Source organism: Dermacentor andersoni, chromosome 10 (genome assembly GCF_023375885.2).
Source record: "Dermacentor andersoni chromosome 10, qqDerAnde1_hic_scaffold, whole genome shotgun sequence".
Lineage (NCBI taxonomy): Eukaryota > Metazoa > Arthropoda > Arachnida > Ixodida > Ixodidae > Dermacentor > Dermacentor andersoni.
The window spans coordinates 2,723,614-2,748,305 of NC_092823.1; positions in this window are offsets into that span (position 1 = coordinate 2,723,614).

A 24,692-nucleotide genomic window follows, 5' to 3' on the forward strand; every position below is an offset into this window, starting at 1 on the left:
ATGAAATCAGATAACACAACGTTCGGCGACAACAGATAGCCGGGTAGAAGTATCGATAACTTTCCAGAAACTTCGGATACATGCAGGCGCGTCCCGCGCAGTGCGATTACATTTCTTAGGTGGCGAAACGTGGTCGCCCGATAAAGATAAGTACACGTGTCAATATCGTCTGCATAGATCGACACACGGACGGATTGCGGAAGGGTGGGAACCAGGTCTATGAGCACGAGGTTAAATAGAGTGGGGCTCAGGACTCCGCCTTGTGGTACGCCACGGTAGGTGTTGTGTTGTGATGACGCACCGTCCTCTGTTTGCACAAAGAATGACCTGTCCTTCAAGAAGCTGAATATCCACCGAAAAACAAGGCCGCCTAGGCCGACATTGCCCAAAGCGTCCAGGATGGCTCGATGGGTTACGTTATCATAAACGCCTTTAACATCCAGGAACATTGCCGCTGACAGCCTCCTTAGGCTTTTTTCGTGCTGAACAGACGAGACAAGGTCGATGACGTTGTCTACAGAAGAGCGCCCGCGTCGAAAGCCTGCCATAGTGTCGGGGTATAACCTGTAGTGTTCTAGATACCACTCTAGACGCGTCAGCATCATCCTCTCCATCACCTTTCCTAGACAACTGGCCAGAGCAGTGGGACGATAAGATGCCACGTCTAGGGGTGATTTACCTGGTTTGAGCAGAGGCACAAGGCGGCTGGACTTCCATGCAGCAGGAACCACTCCTTCACGCCAAGAATTATTGTACATGCCTAGAAGAGCATGCCGGGCTGTTTGACCCAGGTGTCCGAGAGCTGCGTATGTCACCCCGTCAGGCTCAGGCGACGAGGAACGTCTGCACGCTGCCAACGCCGCCTGCAATTCCTCGATGGAAAACGGATTGTCCATACGAGAATCCCGTGAGATTGGAACATCACAGGGATCACGTGTAACGAACGATGGCGGTAGACCAGCAACTTTGAGACAGAAGTCGTCCGCTACATCGATCTCTCTGCGACCTTGGTAGAGAGCCAGGCATTCGAAGGGGTCGCGTTGTTGCGGTGATGTTCAAAGACCACGCACCATTCTCCATATATGTTACAGGGGTTTATGCGGATCAAGGGAATCGCAGCAGGTTTTCCACCTTGGAGACTGCAGGGAGTTGATCCGACGCTGGATCTTCTTCTGTATTCATCTCGCCTCCCTTAGTTCGTAGATGGACTTGGTGCGCCTGTACTTTCGTTCCGCGCGACGGCGGATTGCTCGAAGCCGCTCCAATTCTGCTTCGAATTCCGAAAACTTAGAAATAAGCCTAAAAGCTCTTGTGGCTTCTTGATCAGCGGCGTTAATTAGCTTTTCGATGTTGCCAGGTAGACAGTCCTGGAACTCTTGGCAATTCTTCTCCATGAGCAACGTGTATTGAGGCCAGTCAATGTGACGAAGAACTGTGGTAGACTGTCTTGCGTATGCCGTCGATTTTAACATATGTTGGGACGTGGTCACTACCATGCGTTTCGTCGTCCGTAAACCATTTCACACTGGCACTGAGGCATCTTGAAATAAAAGTCAAGTCCAGGCAGCTGCTGTATGTCAATCCCCGCAGAAAAGTAGGACTGCCATCATTTAGGCAGCAGAGCTCATGGTCCGACGCGAAGGATAGTAGACGTCTTCCTCGGCAATCCATCTTTAAGCTTCCCCATAGCGGATGATGCGCATTGAAGTCGCCGGTAATAATCCATGGTCCAGGTGTCGCCGTTAAAATTGCACTTAGTCTCGCGTTGTCAAATCGACTCGAAGGTGAAATGTAGGCACCTATGAGCGTGAGTGCGACGTTCTTGCATTTTATCGTCAAACATACGTACTGAGTGTCGTCATCAGGTGCCACTGGGTGTGAAATATACGTGAAATCTCATCTGATATAAACGACGACTTTGCTGCGTTCGCTACAGGTAGCAGACATGAAAGCTTCATATCCTGATAGGCGGATGGCGTTGTCAATGTTTGGTTCACAAATGACGATTATTGGAAACTTGTTCTTAAAAACAAACGGACGAAAGTCCGAAATGCGGGATTTAATGCCTCTGACATTCCATTGGAAGAGAGGCGCTTCCTTGACCTCTTTAAGGAACGAGTGTAGAGGAGCAGCCATGGTGCTTCTCAAGACCGGACAGTACTGGATTCAGGGCGTCCAGTATTTGAAGTGCGCCTCGGGCCGCCGGTGTGTGTATGGCGGTCAGAAGTAGTCGTAGCGTGTTCATAAAGGCGCTTATCATGGTGACAACTTGTTTGTCGTCGTCTAGGTTGCTGCCAGAAGGTGAAGCATGATCCGGCGAGCGTGCAACGTCTTGTCGCTCCACTGGTGGATCTAGCCGTGGCAACGGCGGCCACTCCTCGCATGAGGCAATGATGTTACCAACTTTCTGCTTAGGATCCTCATTGCTACCATTGCTAGTTGTATGTGAAAATTTGTGGACTGTCAATGGACGTGGTGCATCCTTAGCAATAGCAGCGAGTTTCCTAAATCTCCGGTGACGTGAACGTCGACGACGCACTTTAGCGGCAGCCTCCGTGTGCGAGGAACCATCCCTGATCATTTGCCTCAAGACTTTCGCCTCATTTTTCACGTGTGGGCAATTCTTTGAAGTTGCATCATGAGAGCCCTGACAATTGGCGCACTTTTGTTTCTCTGCACAACAAGCGTCGGAGCTGTGCGACCCAGAGCAACGTAAGCACACGGCAGCATTTGTGCAAACCGCACTAACGTGCCCTATCCTTTGACACTTCCTGCACTGAAGCGGCTTTGGCACAAAAGGTCGTACTATATGTCGGAAGTGACCGAACTTGATGTGTGACGGTAGGCTGTCTCCATTAAAAGTTAACTTCACATACTGCGAGTTCCCCAGGCTACGGGCTTGCAATATGGCAACTCCCTCTGTCGCCGGCTTGATGAGTATGTGCAGGTCAGCATACCTTATCGAATTATTTACGTCATACACAACGGCGGCCGTAGAGTCGTGATCATCTTGCTTATAGCAGCGTACGTTGAGGCTATCCAGCACCTTAACATTACTAAGAATGTCTAGCGCGCTGCGGTTTGTGACGTCACTAGCAAGGATGTTCTTTCGGGCGTTGATCCTTACATCTTTGATCTGACTCGGAACGAGTGCCTCGAGCGACACAGATGTGGCTTGGCGGTTGATCCGGTTTATATTGTCGCTAGCAGCCACAGGCACAAATAAAATTGTGAGGTCTGATGGCTTTCACGTAGGGATCACAGTTGCCTTACTTGTGGAAGGAGATGTCCTGACGAGTCGTCTCTTTGCTTTCTTCTTCGCTACGGGCACGAAGTCACTGTCATCCGAGGTTTGATCACTGGTCGCTGAGTAGATCACAGTGTCCTCGCTGTCGCTGTCACTCGGGCGACTAGACTGTTTTCTCGGAGCGGCCGCTGTTGATGTCGAAAGAGCAGGGACCCCTCCAGGTGACTCCACGTCCATCGCCGTAGTTAAGGGAGCGGCGTCTCCCACCGGGTAGCTTCAAATTCGCAGAGACACAAAAGCAGCGTTCCACACAGTAGACACTTCGGCGTCGTCTCTTCTTTTGCTCAATATTCTGCTTGTTGCCAGTTCGCGATTGCTGTTATCACATTTTCTTTTTCCCTTTGTGCTCTTTCGTGCCAAGTTGATTGGTTGCCGCTTTGTTGCGAGCCCAATGATCCCGACCCATTCAGAGCCTACCGACAGTATTGAAGCAATTGAGTCTAAACTAGAAATTTAAACAGGCAATTCACTAACGTCATTCCCGGCAAATTTCAGTTAAAGTTGCACTTCACTGGGCGTGATGATGTGGAACTAAAAGAAAAAAAAGCATTTGAAAACCTGGAAGCAAGTTTAAGTGCTTGAAATCACATCATTGAGAAACAGCGGGATGAAAAATTCAAGCTTACAAGTGATAATACAAAGCTCACATTAGAGGACAAAGCACTCTCCCAAAGCGTGGCTGAGCTGAAACAATACTCTAGAATGAACAGTGTTGAAGACAGGGGCCGTCCCCTGCTCCCAAGGGGGGGCGCTGCATCGCAGTCATGCACCAGTCATGCGCCAGTCCTGTCGTATGTGTTCCTTTTACTTCGTTTTCGTCTTTAGTGCTTTTTTATGAAAACTGTCAAGATGAACCAACACGGCCAAATCAAAGTATTGTTGCAAAGAACCAAAAGCGACTGACCTTGATGTCGCCCATCTAGTGCCTACGAAAGCTCAAGAGAAGAAAACATCGTAGCCAGATTCTGTGCGCGAATAAAGAAGGACGAATTTGTCAGTAAAATACTTAAGGCTAAGCTTCACCTCAGCGACATCGGCGTGAATGTTTGGTTGACGGCGCCGTCGACATCAAGAACACCTGAGACCGCCAAATAACTCGCTTTTTACTAAGGCGCTGCGTTTGGAAAAACAACAACACGAACGGCAATTTCTTTGAAAATGAAAGCCAGGAAAGCCGAGAAGGCCAGGGTGTACCACATTGCCGATGAGTCAGACCTAGTGCTCATTAAGTAATCAACGCTTTAATTTGTGCCCGCCTTAACCCGTTTCTTCCATCATGGCATAATGACGACGAGTGACTTAGATGACTTGCTTCAGAAAAGTAATCACTCTCTTATCCATTTCAATGCGCGCAGCCCGCGCAAACACTACGATGACTTCCAGAACCTGCTTTCAACTCTTCGTTTCCCCTTTTCAATCATTGTTGTCTCAGAGACATGGCTTAGCAATGTAGATAAAAACTTTTGCTTTTAGCTTCATGTAAATCAGAGTACACCTACAGACTCTCCAGTAACAGCGGTGGAAGGTGTTTGTATCTTGAGTGGAATCCCATACAAACGCAAACTAGACCTCAGGCTAAATATATAAAACTGCGAATCAATTTGGTTGGAATTTCATCCTAACTTTCTCAACACCGACAATAAAATTTCATCTTTGGTCGCGTTTGCCGTTAACCTTCTTCCTGAGCTCCAGATATTTGCATTTCTCTCGAAAATATAATGACAAAGTTATCCATGCAGAACAAAAGTTTCATAATTACGGATAATATGAACATAAACTAATGCAGTCATTCCTGAGTTAATGTCCCTGCTCGTTCAGTTCCTCCGGATTGTAGTACTCTATTGATCACGCATTGTCTAATATTTTGAATCCACCTAATGCGGGAATACTTGAAACTGATATTACTAATTTCTCTTCTTTCTGCCCACTATATCTGCGCACTATTCTTATACAAGCACTTACGCCAAACTTCATTTAAAAAAAAGACATTCTGAGAACCTCTATCTCATACTGACTGGTATTTCGTTCTTCACACCAGCGATCCGCAAGTTGTCGCGTTTTCTGAGAAACTTGCGATCACTTAAAGATACGCAAATGCAAAAGTAAGTAGTGACACCTCCAAACCCATGCGTCACTGACATTCTGCTAAAAGCCATGCACACACATAAAAAAGGCCCGTATTGAAAAGCAAGAAGATAACTATTCAATACAACCCTACGTGCGCGTTACAAGCAACTCTGCAACTCACTTTCTGCTAAGCTTTAAAAAAATTAAAAGTGATTCCACTCTATGAAGATGGGTGACCAGCCGAGGTGTGTACATGTGTATAATTATAGCCGGGTGCTATCGCCACGTGATGCGCATACTTCTCCAGTCCGGCAACGTGGCTCTACGCGTCGTCGTGCACTACAGTGTGACTAATCGCGTGTTGTACTTCTTTTGAGAAAATACTGAGGAGGTGATATCTTCTCAATATCGTCTTGCACTTCGCCATTTCTTTCATCTTTCTATGGAATGTTGTGCAGCATCTGCTAGTCAACGCAGCGCATTACGATGTTTGTATGATGGAAAGTTCACCCGAACGTCGAGCCAGGCCTTTACATGGCCCTTCTTCACGGGACCCTTCTTGTAACTGGGCATCGACAGCAGTGTGATTAGTTGTTGCAGATGGTTCCCAGAGGGGGAGCCTCCGGAAACTCAGCTGAGGACAAAGCTGTTTTTTCCAAGATGCACACGACACTTTTATTCCAACAAACGAAAATAGAGGCACATAAAATAACTACCCAATGAAAAACTCATAATTACAAACAAAATATAGTTAGAGCTATAACAGTAGCCACAGCACTCGTGATGGGGGCAGAATGTGAGTGTGGGCGTGTACGCAATAGTTCAATGCGGAGGGGCGAAGACGAGGCTTCGAAAAAAAAGTGGCGTTCGTGTCACCACAATGTCGATGTAGCTGACCGATGAGCCAACGGCAAGGTCGCAGCTCTGGCTTGCAGACGGGACGCAGGTGGCTTCGTGGCACGGGCAGATGGAGGCGGCGCCTCGGCCTGGTAGCTGGGTGCAAACTCAGGCCCGTAGCCCGACTGCTCGCACTCTGCCTGTGGACGCAGAAATTCGCCGGCCTCAGGTAGACTAGTTCGCCGGCCGTGGTCGGGAAGAGCAGCGACGCCTGGGAACGAGACGGCAGGAGGCCCCGCTCGGTCGAAGCCCTGGTAGCTCGGCTCCGTAACCCCACGGCCCGTTTTCAGCTCCCGATCCTGTGGCCAATCTTCACCATTGCACCGCTTCCTCGAACTCTCGCCCTCTTCCGTGAGCGCGCCTTCCTTTTCTGCCACCTTGGTCGATTTGTACTTTCTTGATTGGCCCCTGGGAACTCCGTACACTTTCCCGTTTGGGTCACTTCCTTTGTGTATTACCTTTATGCGCCGCGCGTTCATCCTCTTCACGCTCCTCGACGTTCTCATCTTCCATTCAGCACTGAAATTGCATCCGCGCAAGCAATCTGTTGTCATCTTCTTTCTCTTCTTCCACTACGACACCGCTTCGCGAGCTTCAAACATCACAAAGAGATGACACTTGATGTGTACTTCTACGGTCATGTCGTCTTTGACGTACCGAGGAAGACTTTGAACCGTCCTCCTGAACGTCAAAGGCACGTTGATGACCTGTTCTTTGATTCTGAACTGCCCACCCCTATGTGTCAAACGTCTGATGCACATGAAGGGAAGGCATGGCGAGACAAGCCGTTAATCCACAGCGTCGAGCTTCAGAAACTGTGCCAGCATGAGCGGATACACGTAACCGTTCGTCATGGCAAAACGCGAAACGGCACCCTTCGGTAGAGCATCTCCACATGTACCACACAGGCGAAAGTCGGACACCCACTGGTCAAGGAAACACCGCATTAACACATTCAACGCACGCTGCCGCTTCTTTTGGTCCGTCATGGTGGCGATCGTAGCAAGGTCATTTTCAAACCACATTCCGCCACACACGTTGCAACTGACGCGGAAGTTGCGGTCCAGAAAACCTCGTTGGAAACTGGCATTCGCACCCTTTAGCCGATCGACATTGACACATTTGGGCCGATGTAACTGGGCAGCATTCTCCGCCTTGCGATGTACTTCGTCTTGTCTGGCGGCGCGCTCAGGCTTCGCGTTTGCAGCATGAGCTTTGTCGGCATTCTGTGCCCGCCGCCGTTACCGCACACATTCCCGGTTATGTTCCCGCCGTTGCTCTTTGTACGCGCGCTGTTCTTCCACAGTTCGGACGAGACGTGGCCTACCCATTGTAAGGGTGAAACGGAACCGAAAAAAGCTACGTCCTTCCTCTATAGAGTCTCACCCGCTACAGACTTTTAGCCCCTTAATCAGCGACTCATACGCCCCCCCCCCCCCCCCCCCTGAACGCGGCCCACATGATGATAGTTTGTACACACGCACATCACGAAATGCTGGTAACTAGCCTAAGGCGGCTCCACTCTTTAAGGTGAAAACAAATGTTATGCACAAACGTTACTTAAATGCGGTTCTGTTAAAAAAAACTTGCAAATAAGGAGCTCACAATCATCCAAGATATCCCACGATTGCAATACTTATATAAAGCCACTTATGATTGCAGACGCTTTCATCGATTTTTTTGTGCCTGATGTCTCCACTCAAGGAGAACACAACTCGTATACATCAAAGCGCCATCCACAATTATTTTATGTGTTTCGAATTAATGCTGACGATTGGTACCAGTTAGAAACAGCTGAAAGATATCTATCGCGGGGCCGGACAACATTAATCCTGGTCACGTTAAAATAACTTGTAAATCAATATTAGTTGTTCTGCTTTCAACATAAGTTGTTGAGAAATTCTTGGCCTCATGTTTAAAACAGGCACATTTCCTCGCGAGCTTAAACGTTTTAAGGACACTCCAGTTTTTAAAAAAGCCGATCGCTCAATACTATTTTACTACAGGCCAATCTGTGTTTTACCGTTCTATAGCAAGGGCATCGAGAAAACAACCGAAAAGCAATTGATGGAATATTTAAAGAAATTTAATATTCTTCCACCTGACCAAATTGCATTTCCATTCGGTTACTCTCTCACCAAGGGCTTGTATAAGTACGTTCCCACTAGCGACAGAATTGCGCGCGACACGCCGAGCGTGGTGTGCGTCAGCGCGGCAGACGCGCACAGGCGAGTTCGGAATCGCGTTGGGTGGGACGCGTCCGCAACGCTTGGCGTCCCGAGTTATCTCGTCCCATTCCATACTTCTCGCGGGATGGTGCGTTCCGTTCCATAGAGTTTCTCACTATATTACCTAGAGGAAAATCTGGCGCTGCTGCACTGTGGTATGTATGGGAATGCCGGTACATTGTGGTACATTGTGACTTCGGGAGAGGACGAAGAAGACGAAGAACCTGCTGCTAGCCTGCCGTTCCTGCCGTTCCTGCTCGCTCGCTGCGGCTTCTGTCACTTGGCCGGGTTTTGGGTGATATTAGGCTTTACTAATCCTATTTATTGAGCTCTCACTAATTCTAACGCCACCTTCATCCTAGGCTGATGTCCATAAACTCCCCAGGCAGGGGTTTTTCCCCATGGGCGGCCTCTATTCCAACGGGTGAATTACCTCTAGATTTGTTCATCCGCAGTGGTGTGAGCAACATCCCGGTGGCTCTGGTTCCTTCAAATGGAGGCTTTATACGTCTGACCAACCCCCATGCGATCCAGAAATCTCTGCAAGCTGCTACCTCTTCATACCAGACCATCACGGAAGTGAGGCAGTTCGGCCGCGGAGGTATCGTGTGTCGATCGCCAGACCAGTCCTGTGTCGCGGATTTGCTAAAGTGCTCATCATTCGCGTCATTACCGGTGAGTGCCTTCATCCCTGCTCACCTCGCCTGCACTAAGGGAATAGTCAGAGGTGTCGATGCTGATCTTTCTCCCGCTGAAACACTTGAGAGATTGTCTGGGACTGGAGTAATCGCTGTTTACCGATGCAATGAAGTGGTAGACAATAAGCGGCTCCCAACAGAATCAGTGATAGCAACTTTTGCTGGAACTTCCTGCCCGTCAGAGCTAAAGGTGTGGCCCCTTGTGTTCAGAGTTGAACCCCTGGCGTCGCGTCTGATTCAATGCCGCAATTGCTGGAGATACGGCCATAGTATGGCAGGGTGTAAATCAAGACAGCGTTGTTGCGCATGTGGGGGAGAACACGCTCAAAGTGATTGTAATGCCCAAGAAGAGCGATGCTGTCTCTGTGATGGAAATCATCCAGCCAATTATTTAAACTGTTCTGTTAGGGCTCAAGAATTACAGGTGATTAAAATAATTGACCGTCGACGCTGCTCTAGGATGGAGGCCGTAAACATTGTGAAAGAAAGGGCATCTGGCTATGCGGGGACAATAGGTAGACAAAATCTTACCACGGACCGATCACTTACTGCAACTATAGAGGCCGCTGTGGAAAAGGCAGTTGCTAAAGCTATGGAAAGGTTGGCAATGAGCCTTGGTGAATGTATCTCACAAGCCGTTTCTAGCCATTTATCTCATTTGATGCAAACTACCTGCCCAGCTCCTGTACCAACGCAAACAGTTGATCCTGAGCACCAAACTAACCATGAAAGATCAGACGCCAGTCCTTGCAATAATGATATTGGACTTTCAACTCCCTCTTCCGCGGGCCCTACAACTTGTCATCTGATTAATACAGATTTGGAGATGAGAGAGGTAGAACAAAATGCTCGAGCATATAAAAGAACCATGTCTTCTATTAGTGAAGACTCCTCCCCCGGTCCTCACTCAAAAGCTAAGAAATGTCAGTCCAGTGTTGTGCTAAAGGATAACATTCTACAGAAAGCCGTTTCGACTGCGGCACTTTCCAAAACATAGGATCACTAAAAGTGCTTCAGTGGAACTGCCGCTCTTTATATTCGGCATCAGTAGATTTAACTTGTTTAACTTCTCAATTTAATCCTGATTTACTTATGTTACAAGAAACGTGGCTAAATCCTGAGAAATCTTTTCAACTGAAATTCTACAGGTCATTCCGATTAGACCGTCCTACAAGAGGTGGCGGATTACTTACACTTATCTCATCTAAATTTTGCCATAAGGCTAAAATTTCATTTCAAGTTTGTACTCCAGAGTGTGAAATCCTAGCGATAGAACTGGTTCTCCCGGGATGTTGTCCTTTTACCGTAGTTAATGCATATTTTCCATCTGGCGTACAGGACACTAGCACACTGGATAGTGTTATTAACTCTTGTGGACGTGACATTGTAATCTCAGGTGATTTCAATTCTCACCATATCTCATGGGGTTTAAGAACAGATTTGTGCGGCACCCGATTGTGGAACTGGTCGTTGGACAATCGACTCACGTGTGCAAACTCCGGATCTATTACGTTTGTTAGAGGCCAATCTTACTCTTCACTAGATCTTACATTCTCGGGCCCGAGTCTCTCCGTAACTTCTTGGTCGACTATTGATTGTTCGACAAGCAGTGATCACCTTCCAATAGTATTTGACGTTGCACGTCCGGTAACATTTATAAGTGACCAGGTTCGAACTTTCATAAATTACAACATTTTTAAAAAATGCTTACGAAATGTTCTTTCATCTCTGTCTGATGCACCTACAGAACAAAAAACCACGATTATCTGTTCCGCTTTGGAAAGTTCTCAAAAGAAGGCTCAATTTGAGATTACATTGAATAAAAGAAATTCTTACAGTCCTTGGTGGAATGAAGAATGCATTCGAGACTACAGAAAGAGAAAAGCTGCTTGGAAAAAATTATTGCATAACCAGAGTCCCCAAAATTGGAGTGACTATAAATTTTTTCGAGCTGTCTTTAAACATACAGTTTCTAAAGCCAAAGATGAATTCGACTGTAAGCATTTTGATTTCTTGTCTAATAATAAAAATAAGCGTGCATTGTTCCGTTTTCTCCGCGGTAGAAAAGTTCTTCCGCGTCAAATTAATATCGACTCTATAATCTTAAGTAGCGATGAAATGAAACAATCACTAGAAGAAATCGCGAAGGGATTAGAAATTAGATTTTCTTCTGTCTTGCCAAGTTGTTCTCGCTTAGGAAGGGCATCAGATAATTTTACAGAAATCTCCATGTTAGAATTGGCTGAGATCGTGGAGCGACTTCCAGATTCAGCTCCCGGTGTGGATGGGGTAACATCTACTATGATCAGAATTTTATTTAAGGAAGCTCCTGATGACCTTTTAGCTGTTGTAAATTACTCAATTCGCTTCTCATGGATTCCGTCTGCGTGGAAAATTGCTAAAATCATCCCTATTCTTAAAAATCATGGGGAAGGATATACAATAGATAACATTAGGCCAATTGCGCTAACCTCAAATTTGGTTAAATTATTTGAAAGAATTCTATATGCCCGCATGAATAAATTTATACAGAACAAGGACTTGCTTAGCCCCTGCCAAATTGGATTCCGACCATTATGTTCAATTTGGCATGCTCACGTGGATCTAGAAAGCAGAATAAAATTAGCATGGCGACAGAGGCAAATAGGTGCTCTTGTGACATTAGACATTTCCAAAGCCTACGACAGTGTAGAACACTTAATTTTATTAGATATATTGCGAAATCTAGAGATTCCAAATTACTTTTCAAACTGGATTGGTGAATTTTTAAATGGAAGAACATTTTACTGCAGTCTGAGAGGCGTTTCCTCGAGTATATATAATCAATCACGAGGTGTTCCACAAGGAGCTGTCACTTCACCGTTACTATTTAATATTCTGATGTGTTCCATTCCTCTACATCAAGAAGTACAAACATACGTATACGCGGATGACATTGCTTTCTTTGCATCAGACAGTGATATTCACTCTCTATATTATCGACTACAAAACTACCTCAACGCCATAGAAACCTGGTTAAACAAAATTCGCCTTTCACTTAACGTTAGAAAATGCTCGATATTGGTTTTCCCTTTTAACAATCCCGTTAATATATCGATATCCTATCGCCTCGAGACTATACCTCAAGTGGAGTCGGTGAAATACTTAGGTGTAGTATATGACGGTTCCCTCAGCTGGCTCGGCCATATTGACCATATAGTTAAAAAAGGAGTGCGAGCAGTTGGTATGCTACGTAAGCTGTGCAACAGTCGGTCCGGAATGCGGAGAGATCCACTTTTAATAATATACAAAATGTATGTACGGCCCATTTTAGAATTTGGATGCGTTTTATTTTCTGGTGCTCCAGCTTATAAATTACGTCCCCTTGTTCTACTTGAGCGGGAAGCCCTACGACTGTGTTGCGGGTTATCGAAATATGTTGCCAATAACATATTACACCAAGAAGTCAGGTTGCCCTCAATATTGTGTAGATTTCGGTTACTGACGGTGCAAACAGTATTAAAATTGTATGAATCCCCTATTACAAGATTGAAATGCAGATTCATTTCCCAGCCTGCACTTTTCTTCGGAGTGCATTGGCATCGTTTTCATACACCACAGGTGGTCTTCGCACAAACATTGATAAATCCCTAAATGTACGTCTCTGGGAGGTACCGCCTATTTGTGATGCGCGAAAGAACCTACAGAATATATATGATGACATCTACCCAAATAATGCAAAACATCTCCCTTATAATATATTAAACGGCTTATTACAGGACCATTTATTGAGTTTATCTATAAGTACGGTCATTGCGACAGACGCCTCACAGTGTGAAGAAAAATCTGGAATTGGCATTTTCTCTCCCGCTCTAGACTGGTCATTTGCAATCAGGATTCCGGACTTCTATTCCGTATTTTTGGCTGAATTTCTAGCTGTAGTCCTAGCCTTACGCAAACTAAATTTTTCAATATCGGCCATAGTAATAATAACAGATTCTTTATCCTTATGTTCCTCGCTCACAGCAAATGGTGTCACTAACCTTTTACGTACATTTCATTTTCTAGTGCCTGCCCACATAAATTTAATTAGATTGCTTTGGGTGCCTGGACATAAAGGATTAGTCATGAACGAAATGGCTGACAGTCTCGCGAGAGAGGCCCTCAGTGGCCCTGTATTACCATTACTTCCTACAATAGCTTACCTGACGACTACAAGATTCAGGAGATACACAATTACTCAAGACTTTTTGAACCCAGCTGTAGCTAATTTTTCAGAATATCGACACCTCCTATTCCCTTGGCCCAAAAATTCCTTCCACACCAGAAAAACTGAAGTCATCTTTACCCGATTACGTTGTCGAATACCAAAATTAAACTTCTATCGTCACAGGGCTGGTCTGGTGCCCTCCCCTCTGTGCCCAGTCTGTGGAGAAGATGAAACAATAGATCATTTTTTCATATTCTGCCGCCGTTTCACTTCTTTAAGAAAAAATCTAGAATCAAGATTTACACAGCTTGGTTTGAGCTTTTCAATTATAAATATCTTTTCCCTAGGAGCCTCCTCTCTTGGAAAGTGCCACAGGGATATTTGCTCAACCTTGGAGGATTTTATAAGTTCTACAAAGAGATTGACTTGAATTCTTAAACATTTTATTTTGTTCACTTTCTCTAGTTGCCTTTACCAATTTCAGTCTTTTAATAAAGATAGCCTAATTTCACCCAAATCTTGGCCAATTATCCCACAGTGGGTGTGCGCCATCGCATAAGGAATACCATACCATACCTGTCTGAGTAGCTCTGCCTACATTTATCGTTATTTTCTGGTAATATTACTGATCAGAACGGTTCAAGACGTCTGTCGACTCGAAAAGGTACCTTTCGTATCGGAGACCGACGAGTGCTGCACCACCCGCCGCCTCACAAGGTGCTAGAAGGAACCAAGCTGGCACCGACGAGCAACCCGCCATGACCTCCCAAGGGCTGACACTGGGTCAGAAACGCCAGCTGGTTTGTACAAGCCAGCCTGACTGCAAGCGACAAGACACTGGTGAATCTGAAGACGAGTCAACTATCATCGATGACGACAACGTGGCGAACGCTTCAGACCTAGACATGGACGAGGGTGGTTTCTGAATTGTGCGCCATCGTAAAGACAGGGCGGAGGGCATTCCAGTGTTAATCACTGCAACATCCGAAAGAGATGATTTAAGGCAAGTAAACCCTATTGTCCTGTATTCTCAGCTTGAAACGATTCTCGGTGGAGCACCAGTGAAGAGCCACTTCACAGCACAGGGAGCCCTGCTCTTAAATGTAGAGACAGAAGGACAAGCCAACGTCCTTCTAGACACCAAGAATATTGGTGGCATAGTCATATCTGCCCGTGTCCCACATAGCTATATGAAAAACACGTGCATTGTTAGAGGAGTCCCTAAATGGTACTCGGATGAGGAGCTGCTCACCTACCTGAGACCTCAGGGAGTATTCCATGCAAGAAGAATCATCCGTCGGGTCCAAACCTCGTCATCTGAATGGGAGTCAAGGCGCACTAACTCGGTGGTTCTCACATTTGCTCCAAATTCTGAACGCCCGGAGAAGATCAACCTTGGTTTCACCAGACACGAGCTTGTCGACTACGTGGAGACACCACCACGCTGTTTTAAGTGTCAGCGCTTCGGACATATCGCTAAGTACTGTCGTGGGGAACAGAGGTGCAAGCGCTGTGGGGGACCTCATGACTTTAAGACGTGTGCAAGTAAAGACAACTTTGTGTGTGCAAATTGCGGCGGTGACCATCCTGCTAGCTACGGTCGATGCCCGGCGCGGACAGCTGCTCAGCGAAGAAATAAGATGTTTGTTCTGGGTCCAAAGAGTGCAAGCGCACCATCGAACACGAAGAAGACGTCCAGAGCGCCACAACTAACTGGTTTGGAAACAGAGTACGCATCTCATTTGCCGCGTTTCACAGCGATAAACGAAGTTATTGAGCCAACGCAAACGGTCACAGCGGCTGAGAAACTTGTTCGAAAAGAGTCCGAAAAGCGCACCTATGCGGCCGCAGTAAACCGACCTCAGGTACCACTTGGCAACAGTCAGCAGAAAAACTGCCAGCATGTGATACGCGCTTTGTTCACGGCACTACGTTCCCACGTCGCGAAGATGCCTGCTAGTTCAACGAAGGATATGCTGGAAGCAGTGCTGGCTCTTGAGTCAGTAATACTCTGCTCTACTTCCACATACACTCAGTAGCATAACGGCAATGTTTCGCCCACTTGGTCGATTCCGTCGTCCAAAAGTGCCCTTAATAATGCAATGGAACTGCGCCGGTATTCTACAGCGTCTTTCTGAACTCAGCCTTTTCCTTCGAGACATACCTATACCAATTCTAGCCCTCTCGGAGGCCGGTCTCCCAAATGGAAGGACGTCAGACATGGAAATCCGAGTATACCATCATTTGCAAATGGAAGTGCGATGATATACATCAGGCGAGAAATACCTCACGTCACCTTACCAGTGCAAGACCTTTGTTCTACCTTCTTGGAAGTCACCGCTGTGCAAGTGTGCCTAGGAAAACGAAAACTCAGTGTGGTGTCGGTGTATATAAGTCCGCGCAGGAAGGTCTCCATGAAGGCATTCATAAAGTACCTTTGCATTCGTTGCCCCTCTCCTATAATATTCTGTGGGGACTTTAACGCACATCATTCGCTTTGGGGAGATAAGACTGCAGATTCCCGAGGCATGGAACTAGTCACAGCCGCGGAAGCTGCTGACTTGTGTATCGCGAACGATGGCAAACCGACTTTCTTCAGACCACCAGATTCATGGAGTGCCATAGACCTTGTTATCCATTCTACAGACCTTGTCGTATCGTCAACAACGGCCCCAGACAGGATGGGCAGTGACCACTTTCCGATCTTCACCAACATCACCGGATTTCACACTGCAGGGCGACAATTCTGTGCTGTGACCCGCTGGGACACATACACAGAAGCGTTGGACGAATCCCCTGGTGAGCTGTTCGCAGGTATGCTGCGGAGCAAAAGAGTGGCTACCTCAATGTTGAAACTGCCAGAGCATTTCCCTACTCCTGATTTGAAACTAAAGAACCTCTGCGCAGCGCGTAGGAGAGCGGAGCCAAAACTAATGACAAAAACGGGAAATCCATCTCCGAAAACTGAATACAACAGGATAAACGCTGTCATCCGTCGTCATACAAAAAGATTAAGACGAGTTCATTGGGTTGCTTTCTGTGAGAGTTTATCGGCGTTTACTCCCATGACAAGGATATGGGGAGTAATGAATAGCCTATCCGGAAAGATTCGCCTACACAGGCCATTCGAAGCACTTGCTTTAAAGCAAGGAAAAGATTTGCAAACCCTTGCAGAAGATTTTGCAGACGTATACACATCTGGCAGATCAGCAGGAGTATCGAACCCTCTGTTGTCTGAAGCATTCCATACCATGGATACGCCGTTCACCTTTCGTGAGTTGGATTTGGCGCTTAGCAAAATAAGAAGACGATGTGCTGTGGGTCCCGATTCGATCAGCAATCAGATGCTGACAAATCTGCCATATGAACGAAAACGAGCACTTCTGGACATATTTAATCACGCCTGGAGCACAGGAGAGATCCCAGAAGCGTGGAAGACAGCATGGGTGGTTCCAGTGCTCAAGTCCGGCAAAGATCCTGCAAACCTCACCTCATATCGGCCAGTATCGCTAACATCATGCGTATCAAAGTTGATGGAAAGACTAATATGTACGAGGTTAACATGGTATCTTGAGCAAGGAAATAGACTGCCATCATGTATGACCGGATTTCGTCCACGGTTGAGTGCCCAGGACAGTGTCTTCGATCTACTAAGCCATATCGAGCACCATCGCGTAGACGGCCTTTCCACACTCGCCATCTTTATGGACGTTGCCAATGCATACGACTGTGTGCTTCATACAGGCATCATCAACGGACTCCGAGCCATGGGCTTCTCGGGAAATGCTCTTCGATTCGTCCATGAATTTCTCAGTGATCGATGTGTACAAGTTAAGTTGGGAAGTATAATGAGTGTCAAGCGACGCATTTCCCTCGGCGTCCCACAAGGAAGAGTCCTATCCCCCTTGCTTTTTAACGTTGCCATGGCCAGCCTTCCAGATGCCCTGAAAGTAGGTTGGACGGCAGTTAAAATGTCCATCTACGCAGATGACATCTGCATTTGGATCTCGGGGTACCAACACAAACGTTTGGCCCGGATAGCCCAGGCCGCAACCTCCACTATCGATCGCCACTTATCGACGCTTGGCCTATCCTTATCAGCGGAAAAATCAGCCTTCATGCTTTTCCCGGGAGTGAGACGCAAGTCAACACGTCTGACGCTGAATATCAGAGGGCATTCAATTCTTCGTGCAACTCATGTTCGATTCCTGGGCGTCACCATCGACAACAAGCTACTATGGCGTGGTGCGGTCGAAAGTGTTGTTGCTGCATCAGTGCAAAGAATCAACGCACTTCGTCGATTGGCGTTGGGGAAACAATCCCATATCCATGCTTAAACTGAACGCTGCACTGATAACAAGCCGCATTCTTTATCAGCTCCCTCTGATATCACCGTCATCGAGTCAATTCGAGCGCTTGGAGGCAGTGCACAGAAAGGGACTTCGCTTGGCGATGGGAGCTCCAACGGCGGCTTCAAACAAGAAAGTCACTAATGAGGCAGAGTCTCTTCCACTCCGCATCTTGGCATCTCAGGCCTTGCTGACGCTGCTATTAAGGCTGGGCGAGTCACGCGCAGGCACGGCGCTTCTCCGGCGGCTAAGATCAAGAACTCGCTCACATTTCCATGCGGCGCTGAACACCTTCGGATTTTTAGGATTGGAATGGCCTAAATGAAGTCGCCTTGACCCGCCATGGTCTTTTCCGGACGTTACCTGCAGCCTCAATGTACCCCACCTACCGACGAACCGCACCATTTCAACTGCCGAAGCCAAGTTTATTGTGCTGGACCACTTGAGCACTGTGTTTCAAAGCCATCTACAAGTGTACACAGACGGTTCGGTGTGCGCACAAACAGATAGCTGTGCAGCGGCATTCTGCATACCATCCCTTGATGTGTCATGGTCTGGCCGACTGGATCGCGTAGTTTCCTCTACAACAGTAGAAAGCACCGCAATCACCGCGGCTTTGCGGAAACTACGTGCCTTTTCTGCACGAGATGTCGTGGTGCTGATGAATTCCAAGTCAGCATTACAAAGATTACATCGGGGCCTACCTCTAGAGAAATTTACAAGGCAGTCTCTGGCACTGATTGACGACCTAACGAGCAAAGGATTTAACATAAGGTTTCAGTGGATTCCATCACACGTAGGAATTGATGGAAACGAGGAAGCTGACGCCCTTGCACGCCTAGCGCTGACATGTGTCCCAAAAGTGAAAGCTCCAAAAGCTTTTCAAAACCCTAAGGATGCAATCCGCCTTCACTTTAGACAGATGCACAAGAATCCACACGAATCATGTGTGACTCATGGATTTACACGCGAACAAGCGACGCTTTTATACCGCATCAGCACCGACTCTGCATACACCCCAGCTTGGTTATTCAAGACTGGGCTTCGCGCTTCCCCACTCTGTGTTTTCTGTGGTGACATTGGTGACATCGAACATTTCATTTGGCTATGCCCACAGTTTGACACAGAAAGAAAAGCGTTGGTCGACAACCTGCAAAAAAGCGGTCTCACGCACAGGACCTTTAAAGACGTTGTTTTCCCCGGAGGGCCCGCGGCATTCAGGAAGAGAGCGCAACGACTGCTGATAGCCTTCCTGCGAGACACGGGGCTCATCGACACCTGGTGACACACCCCTGATCTCAACTCCAAGGAGGATCAGGCGGAACGATTGCCGGCTATGTATGCCAGGCTAACCCCGCCTGCTTCAACATCACCACCACCACCACCACCACCCATTTTTGTCGGGGAACATTTATAATCGGCAAGTGAAGAATCCACATGCTTACGTGTTAAAATTGACTGTAACCTAAAATTTCAACAACATACAACTGATATCAATAAGAATCTAACACATGGAATACGCATTCTCATTAGGTGACGTCCATTCTTCCCACGACCTGTTGGAAGAAGTCTATTTCTCGCTTGTACACTCTCGCATTATTTACTGTATAAACTCTTTGGGTAGCAAGTGAACTACTCACCTAAGACCGATACAAACTATGCAGCATGAGGCAATTAATATAATCACGTGGAGTCCACACACCGCCAATGCGAAACAGTTACCACAAGCACAGGACTTGCCTGCATATAACGGAACTTTGTCGAGTGTTATCGATGCTTCTATTCGTTTTTGTTGTCAACGAACCTTGTGCAATGTGCTTGTATGCGCGTCGTAAATTGCGTAGTACTTTCTGGAAGTCACGTGAGAACAGCTATAGCTCTGGAACGTGCAGTGATTCTTGTACAAACCCCGACGCGCTTGATCCGCTATTCAGGTTTCGACGTTCGCTGGCTGCGGTCTCCGCTATCGTTGTGCTATCGTTGTGCATTCAGTGCAGCTTACTATTGTGGGCATCAGCTCGCCCAATAAAGAGCACGTTCACACGTCGTAATGAAACGTCGACCGGTGCGAGGGTGCCCCAATACCTCTGCGTTTAATAAGTTTTCTCGCTCTCTCCCCTTTCAACTTCCAGCGCGCGTCACTCGCACCCTCGTATTTAGGCGACGCGGCTCCTCTTTCCGCTCACAACCCGATTCCTAGGTGCAGCGTCCGACGCGGAACACCTCTGACGTGATCGCTGCGCCGTAGCGCGTATGTTGGGAAAGCGTCCCCTGCGATGTGTTCCGTGCTGCTGGCGAGGAGTCATGCGTCTGCGTGGTGCTCCCAAGCGAGATAGAGGACGATACCATCGAGGCGTCAGCCCCATGATCGCGTCCGCCTTCATGGCGCGTCGCGGCCCGACTGTCCGTGCTGATCACGACGTTTGACTCGCGTAGATCGTTTTTCACTCAGAGTTACCGAGTTATTTAGCTTGCTCTGCTTGCTCATGCGCACGTTTAGTCTTTGCGTGACTCTAGAGCATGCCGAGCGAATGAGTGGGCGGCGTCAACGGGGTGCGATAAAGCTATCGCGTTCCACTCTTGAAGGCGAAGCTTAAGCGTCTTTCAAGTTTTTTCCTACAGCATCAATTCGTGTTACAAAACTGAAGTCCGAATACAGACTTCCTGGACTCGACAATTATGAACGGTGTTCATAGAGCCAGATGCCTATGCGCATCCGCAGACATAAGCTATAATGCCTAGCCACTGTGCTTGCTCTGCGTACTCCATCCACTTCTGCCTTAATATATAATTATTATCAAGGCTAGCCGAGACACAGAGAAACATTTATATAGTACTTCATGCTTTACATAGATTTCGATGTCAAGCATTATCAAATGTGACGTAATAGTAGGTCTATGGAGTTGTGTCATTGAAGTTATTGCTCCTGGTGAGTGTCGAAAGAAGGTGTAAATTCAAGGAAGTCACGTATTTAGTAATTATTATAATTATATTCGGATGGTTGTTTGAGAACCTAGTTAAAGAGGATCAAAAATGTTTCAGGTGTTCTTAGCTATCTCCTAAGAGACACGAAGGCAAAAGCCTTGTAAAGCCTACTGTTTTCCACATTAATCAACCTTAAATCTCCTTAATCCACCGTAATTGACTTTATTCGATCTTAATCCCCCCAAATTTTTCTTAATACAGATTATTTCACTTTAATGGACCGTTTTACGGTTTATTTCATTTTAATCCAATCACTAATCTATCAATAAATAATTTTTCAGATCATTAATCATCTCTTGTGCACGGATAGACATGTTTTGATTCGCTTCTGGCCTTCCTTGGGTCACGTGATGTGCGCAGTACCTCGCAACGCGACCTTGAAACAGAGATCTTAGGCGTTCGCCACAAAAGACTTTTCAAGCTATGTTACCAGAACATCCAAATAAAGGTAGTGATGAGCGCGCTCCCTTATCCTATATGAAGACTGCTTATCCTGGCAGTAACGCTTAATTGGTCTTTTACCCAATATTTAGGGCGCTGCCGGTGTACTTTAAATCTGCCACCCGAATACGCTAGTTAAACGTCACAGCGAAGTTTCGGCAGAATGGCGAAGCATTGATAGCGGTTGCAAAGCATAAGACAACTATACGAAGTAGGTTCGATGTTTGAGCAGCCGTGTCAATCGCAATAAGATTGCGCTTGTTAGTGAAATTATCAAGAATGATAGGACATGCCTAAGAATAGACGATAAAGCCAGAATGATATAGCCGGCTAAATAAGGTACGAGGATGTGGACCTACACTTTTAAGTTAATTCCCTTTTCGCTGTTTCACTCGAATCCAACGCCCTCGTGCGCCCTCTGTTAATCCTGATTGAAGGATTTGTGCTTCACCAGGTTACCTATGTGCACGCTTGCCACAATCTAATTTATCCTATCAGGGTTGACCGATTGGTAGATTGGTACGAATTCGTAGGCAGGAACTGCGCGATAGAGAAGCGCGTGGGCTGCCCAATTTTGCTTTCGCTATAAAACCAGCTCGTAAACAGACCTTTAATGCCTGTGATCCAGTGGCTGTGCGCCTCGAAGTAAGTATAATTCACCGCATCCTATTCGTGTTTTGTGGCGACAGTTCTGCGAGGAATATGGAGATTGACTCGCAGCCTAGTTGCCGCCACCATAGCCCTTGCGTCTCACGATATTAACCCGCACCAAGCCACTACGCGAAGGCAAATATAATATATAGTTTACGTTTGTCAATTTCTCGATTGTGTATTGTGTTTACTTCGCTGATTTATAGCAAAGAGGTGCACTAAATTTCGAAATGTTAGAGGCAGTGTTCCCCGTGATTGTGTCAATAATTGATGTTCTCCTGTTGAGCAGTTCTCAGACAGGAAAGGAGCGATTTGTCACTGGCAATCTAATCGAAGTGTTGCCCATATGAATGCTGCTATATCAAAGGGCTTACGTCTTTCCATTGCTAATTAAACTGTACTTTGCATTAACAAAAAGCACCATTTCACGTATATTCATTTTATACACGTGAAATCGCACTATGTAAACCGAATGCATTGCATGTTATTGAGGGCGTCTAAAAATTACTTCCTGTGTCTTGATCTGCAAGTTCCACGCTAAGGCTACAAAGGGCAATGACCGCCGATCTTATGCTTCTGTGTATTGATGTAACAATTGTCTGGAAACATGAAGCAAACAAGCTCACACTCTGTGAAGCTCATGGAGGCAAAAAATGGAAAATACATTACTCTTGCACACTACCATAGACAACCAGTCTTACTGTGAGATGAGGCCTACGTAAGAAAAATGACGCCGAAGCGGAAGTCGCGTAAGAAAATCGCCTTCAAATTCTTCCGCCATCTCGCAGTGACGTCATAAATTTTCCCGACGACGTCTGTTCGGGGCCAGCTCATTTTTTTATCGGTATCGATGGGCAAATTTGTATTGTAAAAGAATCAATTACTGAGGTTAGCGAGTTATAAGAACATTTTCTGCCCTGCAACGCCTCAACCACAAAAATATGCTTTTGAAATCTGTGACGTCCCAACTACCTATACCAACACATGGTGTTTATAAGCTCAACTGAGAAAGTGGAAATTTGACTTCATTATATATTGTAATACTGAAACTACGGCCACGAAATAACCAAAAATGTAGTTTTGCAGAATTACTGCTCGGTTAAACCAAATGTAAGGCCTATATGAGTGTTCTTTTAAGAACACGTAAATGGAAAATGGGTCGTGTCAGTAAACCAAGAAAGTCATCTTAAACACAACGTCCCGAAACAAGGATACTAACTCCTAGAAGTTGAATACCAGACATAGTTTGAGGACGCGTCTATGGACCAGCTCAGAATGAATGGGAGAAGACGACCAGGTCCAATGGTGATCGTTTAAGCTGCCGCTGTGTAATTTAAGCAATATATCCATTAGCACTGAAATATTTCACTATTGGTATGCACCGTTTTACGCAGCGCATTAAAAGCATCTTCTAGAGAAGAGGACTAAGAAGCGTTTGCCGTTTCGTCTTGGTAGGTGGGAGAAGGCAACGAGGAATTGTGCCAAATGGTTCCTTGATTGGTCCTTGGGAAAACAAGAAAGCGAAAATAAACTTTAAGTTTCGAAACGTTAACTATAATGTGACCTGTACCAAATGAGTACGCCTGTTAGATGCTTCGGTATTTTGTGTTAGGATGCGGTGTGCAATAACATTTGTTGGGGTTCGTTGCGTTTGTTTCTGCCATCAAAAAAAAGTAGGATTACAAGTTCATTAATACGATTGCCAGTATGTTACCAGTTCATTACCAGACCATTGCAAGCAGTACCAATGTTAAGCACTGCCGTGAAGGCGTCTCAGAAAGCTGCCGTCGTCAAGAGCGCAGGGAACGGTGTTGGCCTGCGTCCAAAAATAAATATTGTTGAGCATTCACAGCTGAGACCAGTGTGTGCACATCGGTTTGGTTTTCCCGCAGCTGCTCAGCAGGGAAGTCCATGCTTATGTGCAGAGTGCTTAGGCAAGCTGCGGAATCCGAAACGCTGCCATGGCTCCGACAGAGCCGTTTGAGCTCAATTTCGTGAGTCCGCTTGGCGTCGTCGCCGTTTCAATCAAATGCAATGCGTGTCTCTGGAAACTTTATTCATTGACCACCTGCCACGCATGCGCGTTGACATTACGAATTGAATTGTCGAGTTTTACGTGCCAGAAGCACGATTTGATTATGTGGCGCTTCGGAGTGGGGGACTCGGGATTCGTTTTGACTACTAGGAGACATTTAACGTGTCACATTGCACGGGACACGGGCGTTAAACCTCCTTAGAGCGCGAAAGTTGCCGGATGCAGATTTGCATTGGAGCTGTATATTGAGCCTCAAAAGATGAGATGAAATTTGTTTCATGCACCGTGAATAACTGAATAAACACATTTATCAACCATAGGGTGACTTATTAGTACGGTCGATCATGAAATAAATGTCGGAAGAGGAATACTGAGAGCAGTTAATAGTGCGATAAACACGTAAGAGCACAGCGACACTTAGAAGAGGCAGGTACAATACGAACCATTTAAATACACATGCCAGCTGCGTCAACACCATTCAGCGGCGTTTTGAAAAAATAGCCTGACGTCCGTACGACTATTTCATCTGGAGGGATTTAGATAAAATTCTACAGGTTCACAATGCCACAGCTATTAAGATAAAATTAAGATAAAATGATATTAAGATAAAATGTAAACGCTTGCTGCTGCAACCTGCGCTCAACTCTGTCGGCAATAACGGCATCGGGCTTATCTTAGAGTGCTTCCCTCTATTTTGAGGCGAAAGCGTCAAATGGTCCATTGAGCCAAAAGATTGGCGTGGTATGTAGCAGTGGAACAAAAACTTTGACGACACACCGCGAGTGGCTTTCGCACGCTCGGGACGCTGGCTCTCACTTGCTGGCTTGGGCTGCACGCACCGCTAT